The sequence below is a fragment of the Bombus pascuorum genome, chromosome 7 (assembly GCF_905332965.1).
Source record: "Bombus pascuorum chromosome 7, iyBomPasc1.1, whole genome shotgun sequence".
Taxonomy (NCBI): domain Eukaryota; kingdom Metazoa; phylum Arthropoda; class Insecta; order Hymenoptera; family Apidae; genus Bombus; species Bombus pascuorum.
The window spans coordinates 3733492-3753779 of record NC_083494.1 but is presented as its reverse complement, the minus strand read 5'-3'; the positions used below and the strand labels follow the sequence as shown (position 1 = coordinate 3753779).

The window sequence follows — 20288 nt, the reverse complement described above, 5'->3', positions numbered from 1 at the left end:
TTTATCTTTCGTTTGGTATTTTAATAGCAATCTCCCGTTTTCCCTGGGTTATATAATTCACCAGGCGGAACATTCGTTACGGGATTTTCTTTGCACCGTGGGCCAATGGATAATTTCTTTTTGATAAATTCGAAAGAAAGGGGAGCCCTGACCCGGCCTGATCGCCGCTTACCGATTCATCCCACCCCAACCCGACCTTTTACGATCGTCGACAGCATGGACGAGCTTGTCTTCGTTTGATGAAGGTTTTCACTCCGTTTACCAACCACGCGTCGTCTAGTTGATTCCTCGGTTGCTTCTGGTGGGTATAGAAGTGAACATGACACCGGGTGGAGGCTCCCCCTCGATAAGGCAGCACGATCTGAACCTAGCTACCTATGTCTGGTATTGTGTATCGTGTTACGAGAGATAAAAACACGGGGTCTCGCCAGCGAAACGAGGGTGAAGGTCGAGTTGTGGATGGTATGGCTTTACTCTATAAATGGGCTGCGTGGTAATTATTTAATGAACCTTGCTAGACAAGGAAAGACAGCAGCTGAACGCGTGTTGTGTACGTTCTGATGCGAAAACAAAGCTCGATTTAATACCCCTTCGATATCTGCCTCTTCTGCGTATCGATAAAACATTCAGTGCCAAGAACAGAAGGTTCCGTTTCGTTGGAATAGCTTGAATTAAAGATAGGATTCTTATGGAAATACCGAGAAAGAATAAATTATTACAATGCACACGTCAGAGCTTTTCGATTATTTCACAGTTATCCAAAGACAAACGTAATCTCGTTACAGAAATTAAACGCGTGTTTAATCCGAATTATCGTCAAGCGTCGTCGTGTCTCGTTTGAGACGCTAAACACCGCGTCTCTGCCAGACCAGAACGGATTAATTATTTCCGTCAAACGATCATTCGTAAACCGACGTCCCTCTCAACGTCGTTCGATGCGTGTCCGCACCCTCGTTTATTAATTACGATGACTGGTTGGCGAGCAGGGAACCGTAACTTCGTCAACGATCGTAACGAGCCTCCATAGTCGCGTACAGTTTGACGGCGAGGGGAACGCCGTGCACCGAGAAAATTTGTAAACTTACCAGAGTTATTGGCGAATTTCTGCCTGAGGGAACTGGCGAGGCGTTGAGGACTCGCCAGACTAGGAAGTCCGGCGAACAAACTGCTCAATTTTGAGGCGACGTCCGGTCCGGTCTCGACCCTCGAGCCGTTCACCGACTCCTTAGCTTCTTGCGTCCCCGGGCCCTCCACCTTTTCAGCCGAATTTGCAACCGAGCCTGAAACAACAGACGTAATATTCTATCTTAAAAAATATTAATTTAAAATTTTGAGTATTTCATACTGTCAAATATTTTAACATCTTATTTAATAAAAAGTATTTATACGTTTTAGGAAATAATTTTCTAAGTATCGAAGTAAGTTAGTACGCTACTAATATTCTGTTATGATAGTGATAGAGAAGAAACAGCGAGTTCAGTAATTTATATCCTATAGTCCTCGAGTTCTTTGCTTAAGACTTCTCAAAAGTAAAAGTATTTAATATTTTCAAATTCTTTCCATGATTCCTTAATAAGAAGTTAAGTTTCATTGATTATCTTTTAATAATATGTGGATATTGAAGTGATTTGACAAGAAACAATTAGTCTAGTAATGCATATTCCATGGCCTTCAAGTTGTTTGCTTAAGATTTCTTAAAAGTGAAAGTATTTAATATTTCCAAATTTTCAAATATCTTAATAAAAAGTTAAGCTTTATTAATTGTCTTTTAATGACATATAAATATTGAAATAATTTAATAAGAAATCTGTTGATAAAAAACAACGAGCGTAGTATTTCGTACTGTTATGTTCTTTAAAAATATTCCTTAAAATTTTAAGTATTTAATATTTTCGAATTTCTAAATCTCTGAATGATCTTTGAACAAGAATATTAGATCTTTGATCAAAAATATTATAGTAGAATAATAATTACAAACAAATTGCAGTTTATATAAGCTCTATTTATTTCAACCAAATTTTAGTTACTATCCGATTAAATGAACCCTTTCCAGCTAAATTCGCCAAATGTAAATTCCTATTATATGAACTTAAATACATATGAACCACCCCCTCCCCTTCACGAAAAGTTTATATAAAATTCTACTGTAATGTCTTTTTTTTAAGTTTCTTCTAATATCCAAATGTTGAAGTAACTTAGCGCACAATTAATATTCTATTATTTTGCAGACAAAATAGAGCTAGTTTAATAATCCATATATACAATTCATAATCTTCGAATAGTTTCCTTAAATTGGAAGTATTTATCCGATGTATCTAAATTCTCAAATATTTTATAACAAATTTTGGTAAAAAGTTGTACTATCCTTTAAGTGTCTTTCAATATCTAAATGTTAGTGTATAATAACTTAGCACACGGTTGATATTTTATTATGCTAGTAGTTTCATACACAAGAATGAGCTAGCGTAACAATCCATAATCCATAATCTTTAAAGTGTTTCCTAAAATCTAAAGTATTTATTTAATGTTTCTAAGTTCTCAAGTATTCCATAATAAATTTTTAATACGAGGTTGTAATATCCTTTTCTAGTGTCTTTCAATATCTAAATATTAATGTAGCATAACTTTGTTTAATAATAACTTAATTTCCACGGAAGTAATCAAAAAGTTGTCGGTCTTTAGCACGTTCCCTTCTGCCTATAGCGTGCTGACAATAAGCTCTTTTTGTCCATTCGTTCTTCGAAACCGACACAATTTTTCCTAACCTGTCTATTATCTTATACACGCGTTAAACCCTGACCGATCTAAATTTGGAATCGAAACATCTATCTATAACAGTCTCCTATGCCTTACATCGGAGAAAGACAAAATATTATACAAGCGCGTACTTCCTATCCTTTACCACGTTGTAGTATCGTTATTTTCACGTACCATTCAGTGTTAATGCTATTTACTCTGACGCCGTTTAAGCAAAACAAATTCCCATTCTCGAGACAATTTTCGAATAATTCCTAATCATTTCTGTTTAGTCGCCAGAATTTTATTTAACGAATGTCATCATTAGGACGTCTTTGTTTCAAAATGGAAGAAATAAGTATCGTAATAAAAGAAGGTCGCTCCCTGCAGTGATGCATTGTCATATTCATGATCGATATACATCATGACACGTTATATAACTCTCGATTCCTTCGTATTCAGTCGATGCGGCGGTATCTCGGCCTGCGAAAATCTATCGTCCTAGCAATTCATTTCATATTCACCACGTCTTGACAGACGAACTAAGCACCGTTTATCTCTTCACGAATATTTCCAAGGTAATCAGCGTCGTCACTTGCTGAAGTAGAAAAACAACACCGAAAGAATAGAAAAGTTACTGATCTCCCTAGAACCCTAGCCTCCTAGAACTGACCGGTATCTATAGAATGGAAACCAGGTACGAACGCTTGATGAAGGTTCACCGATTGATACCCGAGTTTCGCACCTCTACGGAGAGCAAGCCCTCGCCCGGTGATGTCAACACGAGCCACCGAAAATGACAGGACCACTCGAGAAGATTCGAAAAGCGGATGACGGAAACGGGAAAAAACAAACGCGAGCGGCACGGTTATATACAGAATAAAGGGAAAATCATTGAGAATACTTACTGAGACCGAAGGGCTCCCGATGGCAGGGGCGTCTCGGCGTGTCTCTCCGTTGGGGTAGCTTTGAAACGTCTGCCCTCGAAGTTCTCCCCGCCACCGTGTTGTACGTTACCCTCTTCCCGTCCCTGTCATCCCCACAGCCGGGGAGGAAATTGTGACAGGGCGCAGCCGCGGTTTCCAGGATCCAGGGATTGGCCGCGGCGTTGAGACCGTACGTCAGCCCCCAACCACCATCGTGCCAACTATCCGCATCCCCCGCTGACCTCTTCTCGCCCCCCAAGCTGCTTCGTGCTTCGGGGGTGGCACGGCCCCGGGGGAAGAGGAAGCACACCAGGTATAACGACGACGGTCGATGCTGCGCGGTATTTCTGGCGGCAGGTCGATATGAGCTTCACCTGTACAACTGTGGGCTGCTGGCTGCTTCGAGAAAAAGGGGTTCGAGAACGCGGTGAACACGACACAGCACAGTGTTCTTCGACTAGCAACCATTCCACATTATCTACCTTCATCTCCGCTTTTTTTTTTCTTTCTCTTTCTGTCTTCCTCGCCCGTTCCTTGTAGGTATAGAATTTAAGTATGCCACTACACGGTATAAAGTAGCTTGTAAATGGACTATCTGCTTGCGGACATGGACGTTATTTTTCATTTCATCAGATCCGATTTCAACAGATTGCTGATTCTGTCTTTGGTTGATTTAATCTTTGGTTGGTTATATATAACTTTAATCTTTGGTGCTTGTGAACTCTCTTTAGCATTCTCCGACGATACGCCGCTGTTGGATACGAGCCTGACGTGAATTTCTCCATTGCGTGGAGAAATTAGTGTATTGTAACTTGCAAATGAATAGCAGCAGCATTGTGATATAGAGTATGCCGTTATTGATAAGAAACGGTGGATTTGTAAGAAAAGTGTATTCACACCTCTCATCCTTTACAATTATTGGATGTAAGTAGAATTTATTAGCGAATGTGTATAAAGGGAGAATATAAAGGATATAGATAGCTTTGTAAAGAGTACGAGGAGTATTAATTTAAAAATACATTTAATCATGAAAAGATACAATTTGGTTTTATAAATAGTTGTGAAAATGTCTCGATGAATCAGATAGACTTGACGTAAGTTTTCATCAAATTGCAAATTACAGTTTTATCCTTCACTTTTGTGCTTTTATAAAAGTACGTTTAAATTTATAAATTCTAAATCGATTTTAAATCATATAGCGCGATGAAATATTACGTAATACAAGTAGTCTAACATTCACTTGAACTATTAATTTGTATAATTGTATATTTATGTAGTTTATCTGCATTTAAGTAAATTAATTGTAAATTGTCGTAGATTGCTTCGTACAAATTTTGAAGAGAACTTTAGAAAGAGGAAATGTCCAACAAAATATTGATTGAGAATTTGATTTAGGAAAAGGTTGGAAAAAGACGCAGCTTTTATCAGCGATTTATTCACTGTAATTTACTTCACAATTAAATATCTACGTTTAAAATAGATCTATCTTTAATGGTTACACAATAGTAGGTCAAGTGTGGATATTTTCTAATTAGGAAGGACCGATTCGTTCGCTATGGACTCGCTAAATGTAGATACGAATAAATTTATACTTAGATTAGTTCGAAAGTTGGTAACGCGCAGAATTACTTAAGCTCTACATTTGCAATGTAAAGTCGAAGCAGACTGTGTGAACAATAAAACAGCTATAGTTATTTTCGTGTATCGAGCTATGTACTCGTATTTGTGCGCGATCGTTAATAAACTGGATAATCAAAGTTATGGCTGGAACCAACTTATTCTAAAACATTCAGTCAATTAAATCAATAAGATTATCTCTTGAAACGTGTATAGATATAGAATATAATTTTACGTACAGTGACTCACGAAAGTATTTGTGCACTTACAAAAACTTGTTCTGAATATATGGGAAGCATATTCTACTCTTCGCAAAATCACCAAAGCATTAAAAAATTCAAACAGTCAACTATCATGTCAGTAAGTGACACATTTAATAACACCATGTTTAGCATTGGTTATATATGTACATTTTTAAAAACACTGTTCGCAATATATACTCATTTTTTACTAAATATATTTGCAATAAATGTCTCGTAACTTCTATATACATTTTTGCTTTGATTTGGCATATACATCTCGCACCTTAGCTTTTATAATAATAAATTAAGCATTTATCAACTAACATTTATCAACATAAGTACGACGATCCTGTCTCGTTGCAGTATTAACGAAACTTTAACAAATTTCTCATAACGCAATATAATAATATATTCATACAAATTTTGTGACCCACTGTATACTATACATATAGTATATTAGCAACAAAATAGAAAATTTAATTCACACTACATTATCTCATCTGTCACATTTTCTCTCGTAATCTTATCGCTGCTTGAAGCAATCTTCTAGCACGATGCTTCGTTGAATCATTCATTCGATGAATTCATTCAAGCGTTTTTTACATCTCGATGCAGAAATATGCACAGATACTTCAATACCACAGATCTTCTTCTGTATTCTCACCAGCCGGTCGCGCTCTCACGCTCCCGGCGATCTATTTAACAGAACGTAAGGTTGCCCCTCAGAATATTTAATCGAGCCAAGAAACTACACTGTAAGTAAGCTCCCTGCGAGAATTGAACGCTTGGTGTTACAAATCCTCTTGGTCCTATTGCTGTGGACGCGACGCGCCGCGTAGTATCTCACTATCTACTTATGTATCTACTTGGAAATTAGGACACGAGCATCGATAAACAGTACCTGTAATCGTCAACTTGATCTGTGATTTTTTTATGCAACGAAAATTTGAAATTTTTATATTTATAATTTTTTTTTTTTTCGTTGAATAAAAATTTCAGGTTTTCTCAGTGATCTTTTTATTGCACGAAAATTCGTAATCTTTGTATGTATGATTTTTTCTTCGTTAAACGAAAATTTAAGATTTTTTCTGTAACTCTTTTACCGAACGAATATTCGTAATCTTTGTATTTATAGTTCTTTCCTCGTCGCATGAAAATTTGAGATTTTTCTGTGATTGTTTTATTAAACGAAAATTCAAAAATTTGTTCTGTAACTTTTTCATCGAAAGCTCTGAAATTTAATCTAGGAGTTTAGTAGAACGGAAATCTGAAATTTTTGTTCTTGTGATTTTTTCTGTTGAATAGGAATTTAAAACTTTTTATTTTATTAAAGCGAGAATGATTTTATTTTTTTTTTTTTTTAAAGATTGGCAAGTAGATAATGAACCTGAGCTCGCGTCAAAATTATTATTGATAAACCTCGAATACTACAATTATTAAAATTAAAAACTTTTAATTTTACAAAATATCAAAAATCTAAAGGAGAGAAATTAAAGAGTTATACTTGTCTATATAGTTCTCTAATTTTAAGCTAATTAAATCTTAGCACTAAATTAGCACTAGTATTAGCGCTAAAGTTATAGAAATTTTCTCTTTAAATATTTTAAAGAGTATAAGAATACGGCCTTTCCATATATGTAAATATATACAGGAATATTTTTACAGCCGAAAATCATTGTCTATACAATTGTCCAGAGGTGAAAGCTTTTTTTTTTTAAGAAATAATTAAATGCAATCTACATGACCACGTTTTATATCTATACCGAGGTAAAATCATCGTATGAAATTTAGCTCGTTAAATAATAAACAATTCAAATAACGAAGGAGATCATTTTAATTCGGTTCAGATCGATGATGACCGCGCAAAATAGGCAATAAATTTAGATATACATATTAGAAGCAAGTGCTGCAGCTTCAAGTTTGAAATGGTCAACACATTCATTGATCCATATTATTATTTGATTCGATGTACTCCAATTATAGAATCTACTAGCTGTGCTCTTTACATGCAACGCAATTTTGTTGCAGGATTTTAATTAAATTTTAACTAAAAATAAAAAAGGACGCGAAACATGAAGAAATACAAATATCCAGCAAACAGAAGTATCGTATTTTCGTTTGTAAAATTTATTTATTTTCCGAAGAAATATTTCCAAAAATAATATTTATATTGATTCACGCACATCATAAGCATGACGTATTAATTAAGTTTCCTGAAAAGCTATAACCATACAACTGTTACAATGTGTCGCATCTTGTACATCACAAAACGTTTGAATGCATTAATTTGATGTTGGCTTTTTGGGATAAATAATCGCATTTCGATTTTGCATTTGCATTTGGCAATATCAAAACATCCCATATCATCATGACAGCTTGAGGTCCAAAATCTTTTTAATACTTTACACAGTTCTCTCATTTCGCAGTCCCAATTTCCCAAGAAGTTTCATTTCTAGAAATTCCCAATTTATAAAATTCTTCTCGCTTACATTGTTCACACAGTTCGCAGACAGCGATTCAACCATCGTGATTTACAGGAGCGTGAACAACGGTGCCTTCTTTGCATCAACCTGGTTGCGCCACGTGGAAATTGTAGACTCAAAAGATTGAACCGCCTCCGTCTACGGAGGAATTTCTCACATTAGTTGATCTACGTGCAATCACAGACCTCAAGATCCATAGCAAAAGATACTTAGAACCCGCGACCAATCTTTCTATCACGTTACTGACCAACTATTTTATAGAAAAATTAACGAATAATTGGCTATTATTTTCATAATCCAAATAAACTTTCATAATCGAAATTCGAACATAGATACAGTACCATGAATAATTATATTTTCTTCTTTGGAAATTTCCTACAGAAAATTTCTTCTTTAGAAGTTTAGAAGAAAAGATTAAATTTTCTCTTATCCATCCTTTTGAATATCCGCCAACGCGGATTTTATTCTGTTTTTAAGTTCAGCGATATTTTTTATACATGGCTTCTCCTAGTTCTAAACTTCTCTCGTTAGAATCCCTCGCAAGTTCTCGATCGAGTTCACATCAGCACTCAATGCTGACCGTGGTAATAATTCTATTAAAAAATCTTGAAGCCACCTCTTTGGTCTTTTTGTTTCAGTTTGTAAAGAATTACTAAAAGTAAATATCGTCTGTCTTAAAACAATGTAAATGCCATTAAGCGATAAACACGTTCGACGTTAAATATCATCAATTTTATAACAATTCTTACTCGTTATAAAATATGCTTTTGTAATAAAGATAAAAGGAATATCTTGGAAAAATATATTTTTTCTTTTTATACGAGTTATCTCGGTACAGTGCTTGCAAATTTAGATGAATGGAACATTCAGTTTTCTCTACAATTAAGAGGCACATAGAAAGTTTTCTACAAATACGATTCTTCTTCTGAAGAATTTTGACTATATTAGTGCAAAAAATAGAAAATTTTCTGACGCATTTCGATTATTGTACGCTTAAGCTCTCATAACGTTCGAAACAAAGCAAACTTGGAAAATAATTTTAAGTCAGAGAAGCTTCTTCTCAATCCGCCAAAATTTGATATTTGGCACTTACAGCGTTGTCTTACTTTTTTAATTATGTTGATGAAGATACAAATTTGCATAAAACTGCACAGTCTATTTGTAATGTAAAACTCGTTGCTTTAATTTTTTATCCAAATCATATCGTCAAAGTGACTTGTTATTTTGCTAGAAATTAAAAATCATGTCAAGAATCGTTCTATTTAAAAAATTGGAGATAATTAGGACATTTTTGAAGAATCTTCAACACAATATATAATTGTCCTACTTTAAAAGCATGGTTAAATTGCTGCATGAACAAATACTCGAAATAAACTCGTAATGATCAGCAAAGTGCTAATCTTTCGTGGTATCGCGAATGGCATGTGCAGTCTGTCTGACAGCTTTACTTTTCCTGGATTAAAACAAACTGGGATAGACAGTCACGATTCACAGGCCAAGATTCACAACGTGAGAGCGGTGGAAGAATATATACGCGTAAATCAGGATTAGGAAATGCTAACCGAAAAGACAATAAAATGCAGGAAAATATTTCGAATGTTTCGATTTGTTCAAAACCATCCACGAAACACCTGTTCAATTTTTAAATTATAGAAGATAATTGCGCGTGTACAAAATATTCTTTTAGCTGTTGGATTTTAAGTGAGGCAATTTCAATCTTCTATTATTCTTTGTCATAACTGAAATTTATTAATTTTATTGTTATTTATTGTAGCGTTTATTTATGATATCACGTTCAAAATTTTCTGTCGTTTATACATTACCAATCTATGACGTTTCACACGATCGATCTTATTCGATCCCAATAGCGACGAAATTGACGTAATTCTTACAATGCAAGAAATATTCTAGAATTTATATTCGTTTTATTTAATAGTTAGAATGATTTCACGTCGATAACAAAAGTAGAAGCAGTACAGAATGAAATGCCATCGCGCAGAGTTTAAGTAACGAATTTACTACTTTTATCATATATAGAGTTATATATATCATGGTTATCATTATACGTATATATATAATGATTATCATAACTTCTCTATGTCCGATAAATTTTTACCGAATTAATCAATTAGGGTTCTATTGACTTTTCGATTGTCAGCTACGTGAAACATAACGAGCAAATATTTTTCAAAGCGATCGATAAGCTCTCGCTCCGTCGTTTCACTCGATTCGTCAGACTCATTCCACATATTAAAATACATATTAAAATATGCAAAGCTTCGCACGTACAGCCGTCTATGAAAGCATTTTATCCAAAAGAAATATCTCAGAAAGAATTGTTCCAGCACTTGCAGAAACCTTTTACGAACATATGAAATATTTCATTCTTATATGAAACATTTTGAAATCGCATCGATATGGTAACTGTTTGACGGTTTCGCGAAAAAGACTACAACCGTCGAATGTGTTTCGACTAAAAAGCTACATATACGAATGCTAATCGATGAGAAAAAATGTCAACCAATTTCGGAACCTTTCTGTATAATGTAGCTTTTAAATTCACGTGTGATTTTACGTACGCTCCAATTCTACAACTATTCACGAAAATGTTAAGTACCATAGTGCAAAGTTTTGCACTTTGTATATAATATACTAAAATCTATATATTCATTAAACAAATATATATATACACACATATATGATACAATTAAATATACCACAACAAAATTGATAAATATTCATACACGCTCGCAATCTTTCTATATAATGTAGCTTTGAAATTCACGTGTGATTCTACGTACGCTCCAATTCTACAACTATTTACGAAAATGTTAAATACCATCGTGCAAAGTTTTGCACTTTGTATATAATATACTAAAATCTATATATTCATTAAACAAATATATATATACACACATATATGATACAATTAAATATACCACAACAAAATTGATAAATATTCACACACGCTCGCAATCTTCCTATATAATGTAGCTTTTAAATTCACGTGTGATTCTACGTACGCTCCAATTCTACAACTATTTACGAAAATGTTAAATACCATCGTGCAAAGTTTTGCACTTTGTATATAATATACTAAAATCTATATATTCATTAAACAAATATATATATACACACATATATGATACAATTAAATATACCACAACAAAATTGATAAATATTCACACACGCTCGCAATCTTTCTATATAACGTAGCTTTGAAATTCACGTGTGATTTTACGTACGCTCCAATTCTACAACTATTCACAAAAATGTTAAATACCATGGTGCGAAAATTTGATATATAATATACAGTAAAATATATACAGTCATTAAACAAATATATATATACACATATATGATACAATTAAATATACCACAACAAAATTGGTAAATATTCATACACACTCGCAATCTTTCTATATAATGTAGCTTTGAAATTCACATCTGATTTTACGTACGTTCCAATTCTACAACTATTCGCGAAAGTGTTAAATACCATGGTGCGAAAATTTGATATATAATATACAGTAAGATATATACAGTCATTAAACAAATATATATATATATATATACACATATATGATACAATTAAATATATTACAACAAAATTGATAAATATTTATACACGCTCGCAATCTTCTTATATAATGTAGCTTTTAAATTCACGTGTGATTCTACGTACGCTCCAATTCTACAACCATTCACGAAAATGTTAAATACCATCGTGCAAAGTTTTGCACTTTGTATATAATATACAGTAAAATATATACAGTCATTAAACAAATATATATATATATATATACACATATATGATACAATTAAATATATCACAACAAAATTGGTAAATATTCATACACACTCGCAATCTTTCTATATAATGTAGCTTTGAAATTCATGTGTGATTTTACGTACTGGTCCAGTTCTACTATTCACGAAAGTGTTAAATACCATCGTGCGGAAACTTTATATAGAATATACTGAAATCTATATATTCATTAAACAAATATATACACATGATGATACAATTAAATATACTACAATAAAACCAATAAATATTCATACACACTCGTGAAAATATTGTATGTATAAAGCCGTATCGATCTGTGACTCCGTAACGAACTAGTCGAGATCGTTACCTGGAGATTCGAGAACACGGTAAATACAGAATATTCATTGAGAGAATACAATTTAATACCTAATTCTCTGGCCGTATAATCGACCGTATTATTCAAACACCGTTGCCGAAGGATACGAGACGCTGCCTAGCCGCAGAGCAAATTAATGGAAATCTTCTATCGACAACCAGATAACGCCAATAGCCTCTTAGCCGGTGCGATTGTATTCGTCCAACCGAACCGGTAGTTTTGCTTCGCTACGAACGTGAACGCATCTAACCCTTGCGTTATCAAGCCACTCGTAATCGCGAGGTTGGCGCGCACGTTTTATAGCCGAAATCTTGGGCGAAATCTCGGCGGCGCGAGATGAGAAAGCGATGTTAAGCGATTTTAATCGTACAATGCGTAATTACGATGAAATTTATGTTTCCACACGGTGGAAGCCGCGTCTCACGTCGTGCACGTTTATCGCGTTAATGAATCGACGCAGCGGGAAAGAATGAAAACGTTACGTGACAGTGTCGGGGGAGATTCAACGCGTCCGATACGTCACGTGCATTGTCCGCAAGCGCAAAATTTGATCGACGTTGTATCGGAAAATGACGGTGGTCGTAACAATACGCAGAGTAATTCGAATTTGAATTTGAATTTTCAATGAGACAGAAGAGCAGCTCGTCGGTAGAAACGCCAGTAACAGATTTTGAGTAAACCACGCTGATTTGTATAAGCATTATACGTTATACATGTTATATATGTTATATTGTTACGCGTATAAGCTTTGTAATATAAATTTGTCTAGGTATAATGATAGTATTGTAAAAGTAGTTAATATATTTTACATCTCAACATGATGTACGTATGTAAGAAATATAACATACTATGGATACGTATGGTAATTGTGAGTATAAGATGATCTACGTTGCTTATTAAGTATATCTTATAACAAATTTAGGCGTTAATTAATTTCGAATCATTATTCCACGCACCTATTGAATATTATGCTTAATTACTTGAATACAATATTGTGATTCTATAATGAAACCACGTTAATTAATAAGTTTCTTAAAATCCCCGACTATCGCTTATTATAAATTTTAAATAGCACTTTCTTTTTACTCGCGGACTTCGTAGCTAATTGTCGCTTTTACTTTGCCATAAACACAGTTCTCTAGTTTCTATTAATATTTCTTATTATTTCATATGGGTATTTTTGCTCTACATATGTTCTACTCAAGCTTTCCACAATCGTTGAAATCTTCAAGTTTGGAAATAACCCAACATATATATGTAACACTGATTATTGACTAACATAACGCATTCAGTCAGACGTGCTTCTTGTTACAATTTCTTCTACGCATAATTCAAGAATTTTCATCGTATAACAATACAGTAAAAACAAAATTTGGATTTCATAAATTGACGGAGGATAGAATCAGTTTTTATATGTAAATATTTAAACCGTTAATCAATATAGAAAAATGCATATAAGGCAATGATTTCTAATAGAAATTGTAACAATTATACGTATTTCAAAATGTAGAGATCTTCCGCATTTCGTTAACGAGCACTTAATTTTCTATATGCCTTTGTACATATTTTTTGTATATTTACGATCGTTTGATCGCTTTTATTGACAAGTCAAGTGTGTGAGGTAATTGTTAATTGGTTGAAAGGATGTCAAAGTTTAACCAGAAAAATCCGCTTAATATAGAAACAGAAGCTTAATAAAAATACGTGAAAAATGATTTCTAATAAAAATTTTAACTACGTGTATTTTGTAACGCAGAGATCCTATGCATTGTATTAAAATGCATCTATTCTTCCATATGTTCTTGTGCATATCTTTTGTATATTTATGATCACTATTTTATTGATAAATCATGTGTCAATGATGAGACGATCGTTAATGGTTTAGAAGAAGTCAAAGTTTAATCAGACAAATGCACGAAATACGTTTGCCACTTTGAAGGGCAGAGCTTGCGGTCTCCCTTTCCCCTCGATGGACGCCGAGTCACGTTCTACCTTGCGAAATTTTGCGAGAAGGCGCAAGGAGAGGAAGCGAAAGGAGAAAAGGAAAGCAGCCGATTCAGAACGAAGTATTTCAGGTCGGAACGTGGAGCGAGCGACCCGTATAATTCGGTTCCGTACGATCGAATTCACTTCGGTTCTGAATGGGACGACACAGCGCCAAATCTCTCGCAAAATCTCGTTAGAACGGAAAGAATCGAGGGAACGTAATCCCGCAGGATTTTGCCGGCAGCCGCATTTTTCTCAATGGACCAGGTTTCCTTGCGATCATTTGCGCAACACTTTGCAATCTTCGATTTTGATGAATCGATCTCACGAATGGCGAATTATCAACATCAGATCGAAACAATTAATTATGAACATGATTCCAGGAAGTTTATTTATTTAGTAACTTATTATTTAGATTATTTTATTTTCTATTTGAGCTTATTCTTTAACCTTTAAATATTCGATCGAAAGACATTACGTTAATGTGTCTTGAATTAAGTGAAATAATAACTGAGTATGTATTTTTTCATTTATTCTATGTATTATTTTATTTATTGTTTTATTGATTTAATTTATTATTTATTATTTAATTATAATTTATTATTTAATAATTATTCGTGTCGTTGTTATTCAATTTTAGTTAAACTTCAAAACCCAGTTATTACTTGGGCTGATTGTAAATAGCATTGCAATAATATTTCTATGAAATAATAATATCGAAACAAAATTCGCAAGAGGCAAAATTTCATTCTTGATAGTCTTTAAGTCACGTTTGGATACGAGTATCCTAGTACTTTTGTATACGAAATCAAGACACGTACGTGAAGATTCACTGAGAATTTCATGCTTAAAATCCTGATGCCGCGCACGGGTTTGCGAATTGGAAATTGCTAAAAACAAGAAAATACGTTCCAGCAAAAAAAGAAGATATCTTACTTATTTCATGATTTGTACTTTTTACACACATTCGTTTAACTTAAAAGAAGCTTGGTGCCCGAGGACGAAGTTTAACCAAAATTTCAATCATTGGTAATGGTCATTTAATATTTTTTAATTATAGTCATTTTTTTTTTCTAGAAATTTCTTTGAAGTTTATCGACGACTGGCTCCCATTTAAATAAAAATTATTAATTAAACGAAATATTAATTAAATTATTATTAACTCGGTTCCTAAGTTCTGTCGTCTAATTACAAGTATCAAGCTATAGTCGGAGACACTCAGGCGCGGATACTTCGTTCGAAACCGTACAATTTCAAATTGTACATCGCTAAAAACGATTCACAGCAGTCTATGTAGCACAGAGTCTGTGTCGCAGCACAGAGCAGATCAAGGCGAGTTGTGATTTTATGCAGAGTTGAGAATATTTGTAGTAAAGTGATTTTTAATTAGCATCTGTTACTATTACCATCGTATAATAAAGATATGTAAGTTGATCGTTGTTTCACGGCGAACGAACCAAAGGTAATTAATTATTAGTATCTCGAAACAAATTCTTGTTTAAAATTTACGTATAAATGGATCTGTTCCAAAGATCCAAAATAATTATTATTTTAAACATTTCTTGGGAAAAAACTCATGGAGCAAAAATTAATTTTTATTTAAATACAAGTTAATTATCAATAAATCTCAAAGATATTTCTCAAAAATTTATTTGGTAAGAAATATTAATTTGTAATTGTTCCGCTCGCGAATGATCATTATTTAATTAACCATTAAAATTTTGATGATTAAAATCACCTTCGTTTAAACTTCTTTTACATCTTCCGATAGTATTCGGCGGATAGGAACAAAATGCAACGGTTTTGAGCGTTGGAATTCATTGATTCGAAAGTTATACGTTTAACACTTTTAGTCTACTGTGTATTAGTATATTGTGCGTTAGTGTTTATTGACAATATTGACACTCTAACACTATGACCGTTTTTGCTGTATTGTATCGTAATATGCTGTATGTTTTTAGTATAATTGTATATTTTCCGTATTTGTATCGCATTTATTACTTTGTATTGTATTGTACTATATTGTTATATATATGTTATATATATATAATTTCAATTAATAAAATTAGGTGTACTAAACTAATTTATTAAAACAGTTTGGTATCTCTATTAACAAGAAAGTCTCAAGATCACATCAATAAAAATTGAAAACGATTCAATAATATAGACAGGAGTTATGATATATTTATTACAAACGTTCATGATAAATGTCTCACAAAAGTATTCGAACGCTGTAACACTGTTGATAGTTTTTCATCTTCCTTTGCTGTTTACCGAATGTAAACATCATTGCTAAATGAAAATATTGCTACGTATCATAAATCATAAATAAATATTGCTATTGTATAAACGGATAGCTTTTTAACATTACTAACATTACTATTTTTTTATAGGCAACGCTAAGATAGATCAATTAATGTATTAAAAAATATATAATCTGATATATTTTATAAGTCAATATATTTTGAGCCTTTTGATATAAGTTGACCTTAAAATCTCCCCCACCACTGGATCTGCAAAAGAATAATTTGTATCGTATGATGTTCCCTTTCGAGCTAAACAACTTTTGTTAGAACATTTTTCTGATAACTCTAATTCCTTAGGGGATATTCTACCGTTTCTGGTTAAACGAAACACCCTGTATATATGGTTATTGATAAAATATCGCAATAAAACTCGTTTGCTGGTCGATATTGGTTACTGACAACCGAAATTAAATTTCCGTCATCGATAATGGTTATTGACAGGCAAAAAATTGGTAATCATTCACAGTGGCGATTCGTAATCGAACAATTGAAAATTGATATATTCTAATCGACTAATCTTTTGAGATATTTCTTTGAAAGATTTATTAACGACCGGTTGTCGTTTAAATAAAGCTGAATGTTCATTCAATGATTTTTTCTCCAAAAATGTCCAAATAATCGTCATTTTTTATCACTGTATGTAACGCTTTATGTGGACCACTTTGTACAGAAACAAGTTAATAATTGTATAACTTTAATAACATTTTTCATAATTTTATTTGCATTTTGTTTAATTATATTTACAGTACAGGAAAATGTCCTGCGTTGTTCCAAAGTGCAATAATAAACGAGGAAAAAGGAAAAATGTCGCGTTTACAGGGAGAGTCGTCTGTGAGTTTGAGTTAAAAAATTGTCGATGCAACTAATTATATTGAAAAATGTTTCAAGGAAAAGTCGAATGGCTTCAAAGGAAGCACGTTTTGATATCATTAATTTTTCTGCGGGTAAGCGCGTGAAGATCGTGCGAAGATCAATTTATTTATTATTTTTTTAAGTGGATTCATATATTTCTTAATACATTAATCCACGCAATTTGAGAATCTCTATAAAAAATTATTAACCTACTTACGTCGAAAAACTACTAATTTAGTGTATATTTTAACCTTTAGTTTATAAAATTCATCGTACGAAAAATAAAGAAAGAAATAAAGCGCTGATTTTGTATTTGTTTTCCTTCTACAGAAAAACCAATAACACGAAAATATGTCCCCTGTGAAGCCATACAACTTTCATCTGAGACATTTTCCGATATAATTGATAGTGTAAAAAATGTTTCAGTTTAAACTTTTGGGTGATCCTCCATGCATAAGAAAAGTGAATATAAGACAACCTTCATATAGTACATATAATGTTAGAAATTCAAATACGTTGTTTCATTAACTAACAAACAATATGTTTACAAACAGAAAAATAATATTTATTTTGTAGGTTTCTGCAGAATAATGAGCGTTGCTCAAAATGAGTCACTTAGAGCATCGAAATTAGGCAATTTTGTGGCGTTTCATCCGTTACACGTGGTGTGTAGCAGTCATTTCCACCTGTCCTGCTATATGCCATCTGACAAATAGCAGCAGCTGAAATTTACAGCCATCCTGATGGTAAGTTTACTGAACAAGCCATAAATTTAATTGCGCTTATTAAAGATATTCTAACTAAGAAAGTTGAGGTTTCGATTTTGAAAATTAATTTATTCAGTTAGTAAATTGAAAGAAAAGTTTACTGAATAAGCCATAAATTTAGTTGCGCTTATTAAAGATATTCCAATTAAAAAAGTTGAGGTTTCGATTTTGAAAATCAATCGTTAATTTATTTAGTTAGTAAATTGGAAGAAAAGTAGAAATTTAGAAATTTATCAGAAATACATCAGATTAATTAATTTCGTTAAATTTATGTTACATTTGGAGAACAGTATTAAATGGCATTAATCCTGGACCGTCGTCATCGACTCTCCGATCATCCCAGATCAATTCTCGCCAGCCACGCCAGTGAAAATGTCGCAAACTGGCGTGTCACACAACTTGGAAAATTTAAGCAATTTCGCAGAAACTTTCTTTCCTATCGCTTCCTTTTTCTCACTAAGAATTGTCGAAACACTAACAATCCTCCAAGCATTAATCTTTGACGAACATCGTGGACCTACTTAAATAAAATATTTGTTATTTCGTTTGGGAACTTAACGGAACAGAAAAGTGAATTAAATTATGTCAAAGTAAAAAAAGGTTTATCGTAAAAGAAATAATTACGCCGAGATGGCAATTGACAAACTACAAGAATTGAAAGCTGAACGTCAAGGACAGCATCACCGACCAGAAGTCATCTAGAAAAACGAAAACGCGAAATGCAATTAAACGACATCAGAGAAGACTATGAAATAATTCGGGACGAAGTAATTCGAGAAAATTAAACAAACATTTACATAGTAGCAACCGTGGAGTTACCTACGATTCAGAACAGAACAGCATCAGGTAGATGTCATAATTTTTTGACTTTGTATTCCTGGCTCTACATTCCTGAAGGATCATATAACGCTAAAAAATGATACGTTGGACTTAAGACTTGGTAGAATTGTCTCGAGATCTCTTTGTGAATCCGTAGCTTTCTAATTTTGTTGCTAAATACGGAGAAATGAATTACGAATCGAGTTGGTATTTTGATAAATACTTTGATAAATCCACGGATGGATAGAGCCCGTATGAAAATTCGCAATGCTTGCAATTGTAACGTCAGAGTTGCAATTTGTAATTTCACCTGCAAATTCGCGTACCGAAATAACAGATGCTCGAACGTGTTTTGCAATGTTCATGCGCCAAGAAACTTTCGGGAATGGATTAATCTGTATGGCAAACAAAGATAAGAAACGGTTTATTTTTGCCCCTCTACAATTGAAGAATGCACGCAGGAAACGTAAGTGCTAAAATTGAACAATTTTGATTTTTTATTGGAAAATGTTCTACATAGCAACGAGAATGCTGCGGCAGTATCGTAGTGGTATAGTATGGATTTAAGTGGAATTTTCCTCTCTAAGCAGTTATTACTATAGAAAATATATATTATACTACATTGTTCTATATATACTATAGAAAAAGATAATGAGTGTCAATAAAAGTTAGTTAATCGTTTTTGAGCTCTCGTCTGTGCTACCTATTTAAACGAATGGAATTTTCTTTACAACTAAGAGGTTGCATATACGGGTTTTTCTACAGATACACTTTTCCTTTCTATGAATTTAAAGGACGTCAATGCTTCGGTTTTGTTTCCCTCCTAAAGTGCTTGTTTTTTGGTACTTACAGTGTTTTCTACAAGCACTCTTCGATTCTTCTATATAATTATGTTTTTCATAAATTTGATAATTATTTTTGTTATTTATTTATTAAAAGGCGATAACACTATAATGTATAAGAATTAAAATCTATATACCAAATGTCTCGTAATCCTCCTTCCTCCCCCTCCTCATCTGTCAAACAGACGGTCCATGTGTACGAAAGATTTATTTCGCCTACTAAAAGTTATGACTAGTTTTATATTTCAAATATTTTGTATTGTTTTATTCAGCTTTATTTTTTTTATTTTTATTTTTATTTTTTGTTTTTTAACTTTTGTTTTATCTAATAAATTTTAGATTAGCTTAGATTTAGATAATATTCGATACAGAAACTTTTAACCTAAATTCAGTAACCTAACAGGTAAATTCTTCACCTGTTTCTATCTTCTTACTCTATCTTTTTAATTGTATCCATAGAAACATAAATTTACTATAATTTGAAGTATCCCCAGCCTACTTATCGCAAGTACCGTGCGATACCTATGAGCTGGTACGTTTCTGTCGAATGTGAAAAGTACTGTT

General features: G+C 33.1%; 1 protein-coding gene and 1 long non-coding RNA gene across 3 annotated transcripts in view; one reads left to right on the top strand and one right to left on the bottom strand.

Annotated features, from left to right (window-relative positions):
* Nucleotides 1-3754, bottom strand: part of LOC132908688 (vesicular acetylcholine transporter-like) — a 208391-nt gene extending 204637 nt beyond the window's left edge. The window contains exons 1-2 of one of the 2 annotated variants that reach the window (XM_060962906.1): nucleotides 3645-3754; nucleotides 1086-1280 (exon numbers count right to left, since the gene is read on the bottom strand). The gene's annotated coding sequence lies outside the window, so the exon portion shown is untranslated. Of the gene's footprint in view, nucleotides 1-1085; nucleotides 1281-3644 lie in introns of those variants that run through there. The other variant, XM_060962907.1, reaches the window with a different exon arrangement.
* LOC132908700 (uncharacterized) overlaps nucleotides 1-20288 on the top strand; it is a 321053-nt gene that overhangs the window by 193600 nt on the left and 107165 nt on the right. The window lies entirely within an intron of this gene.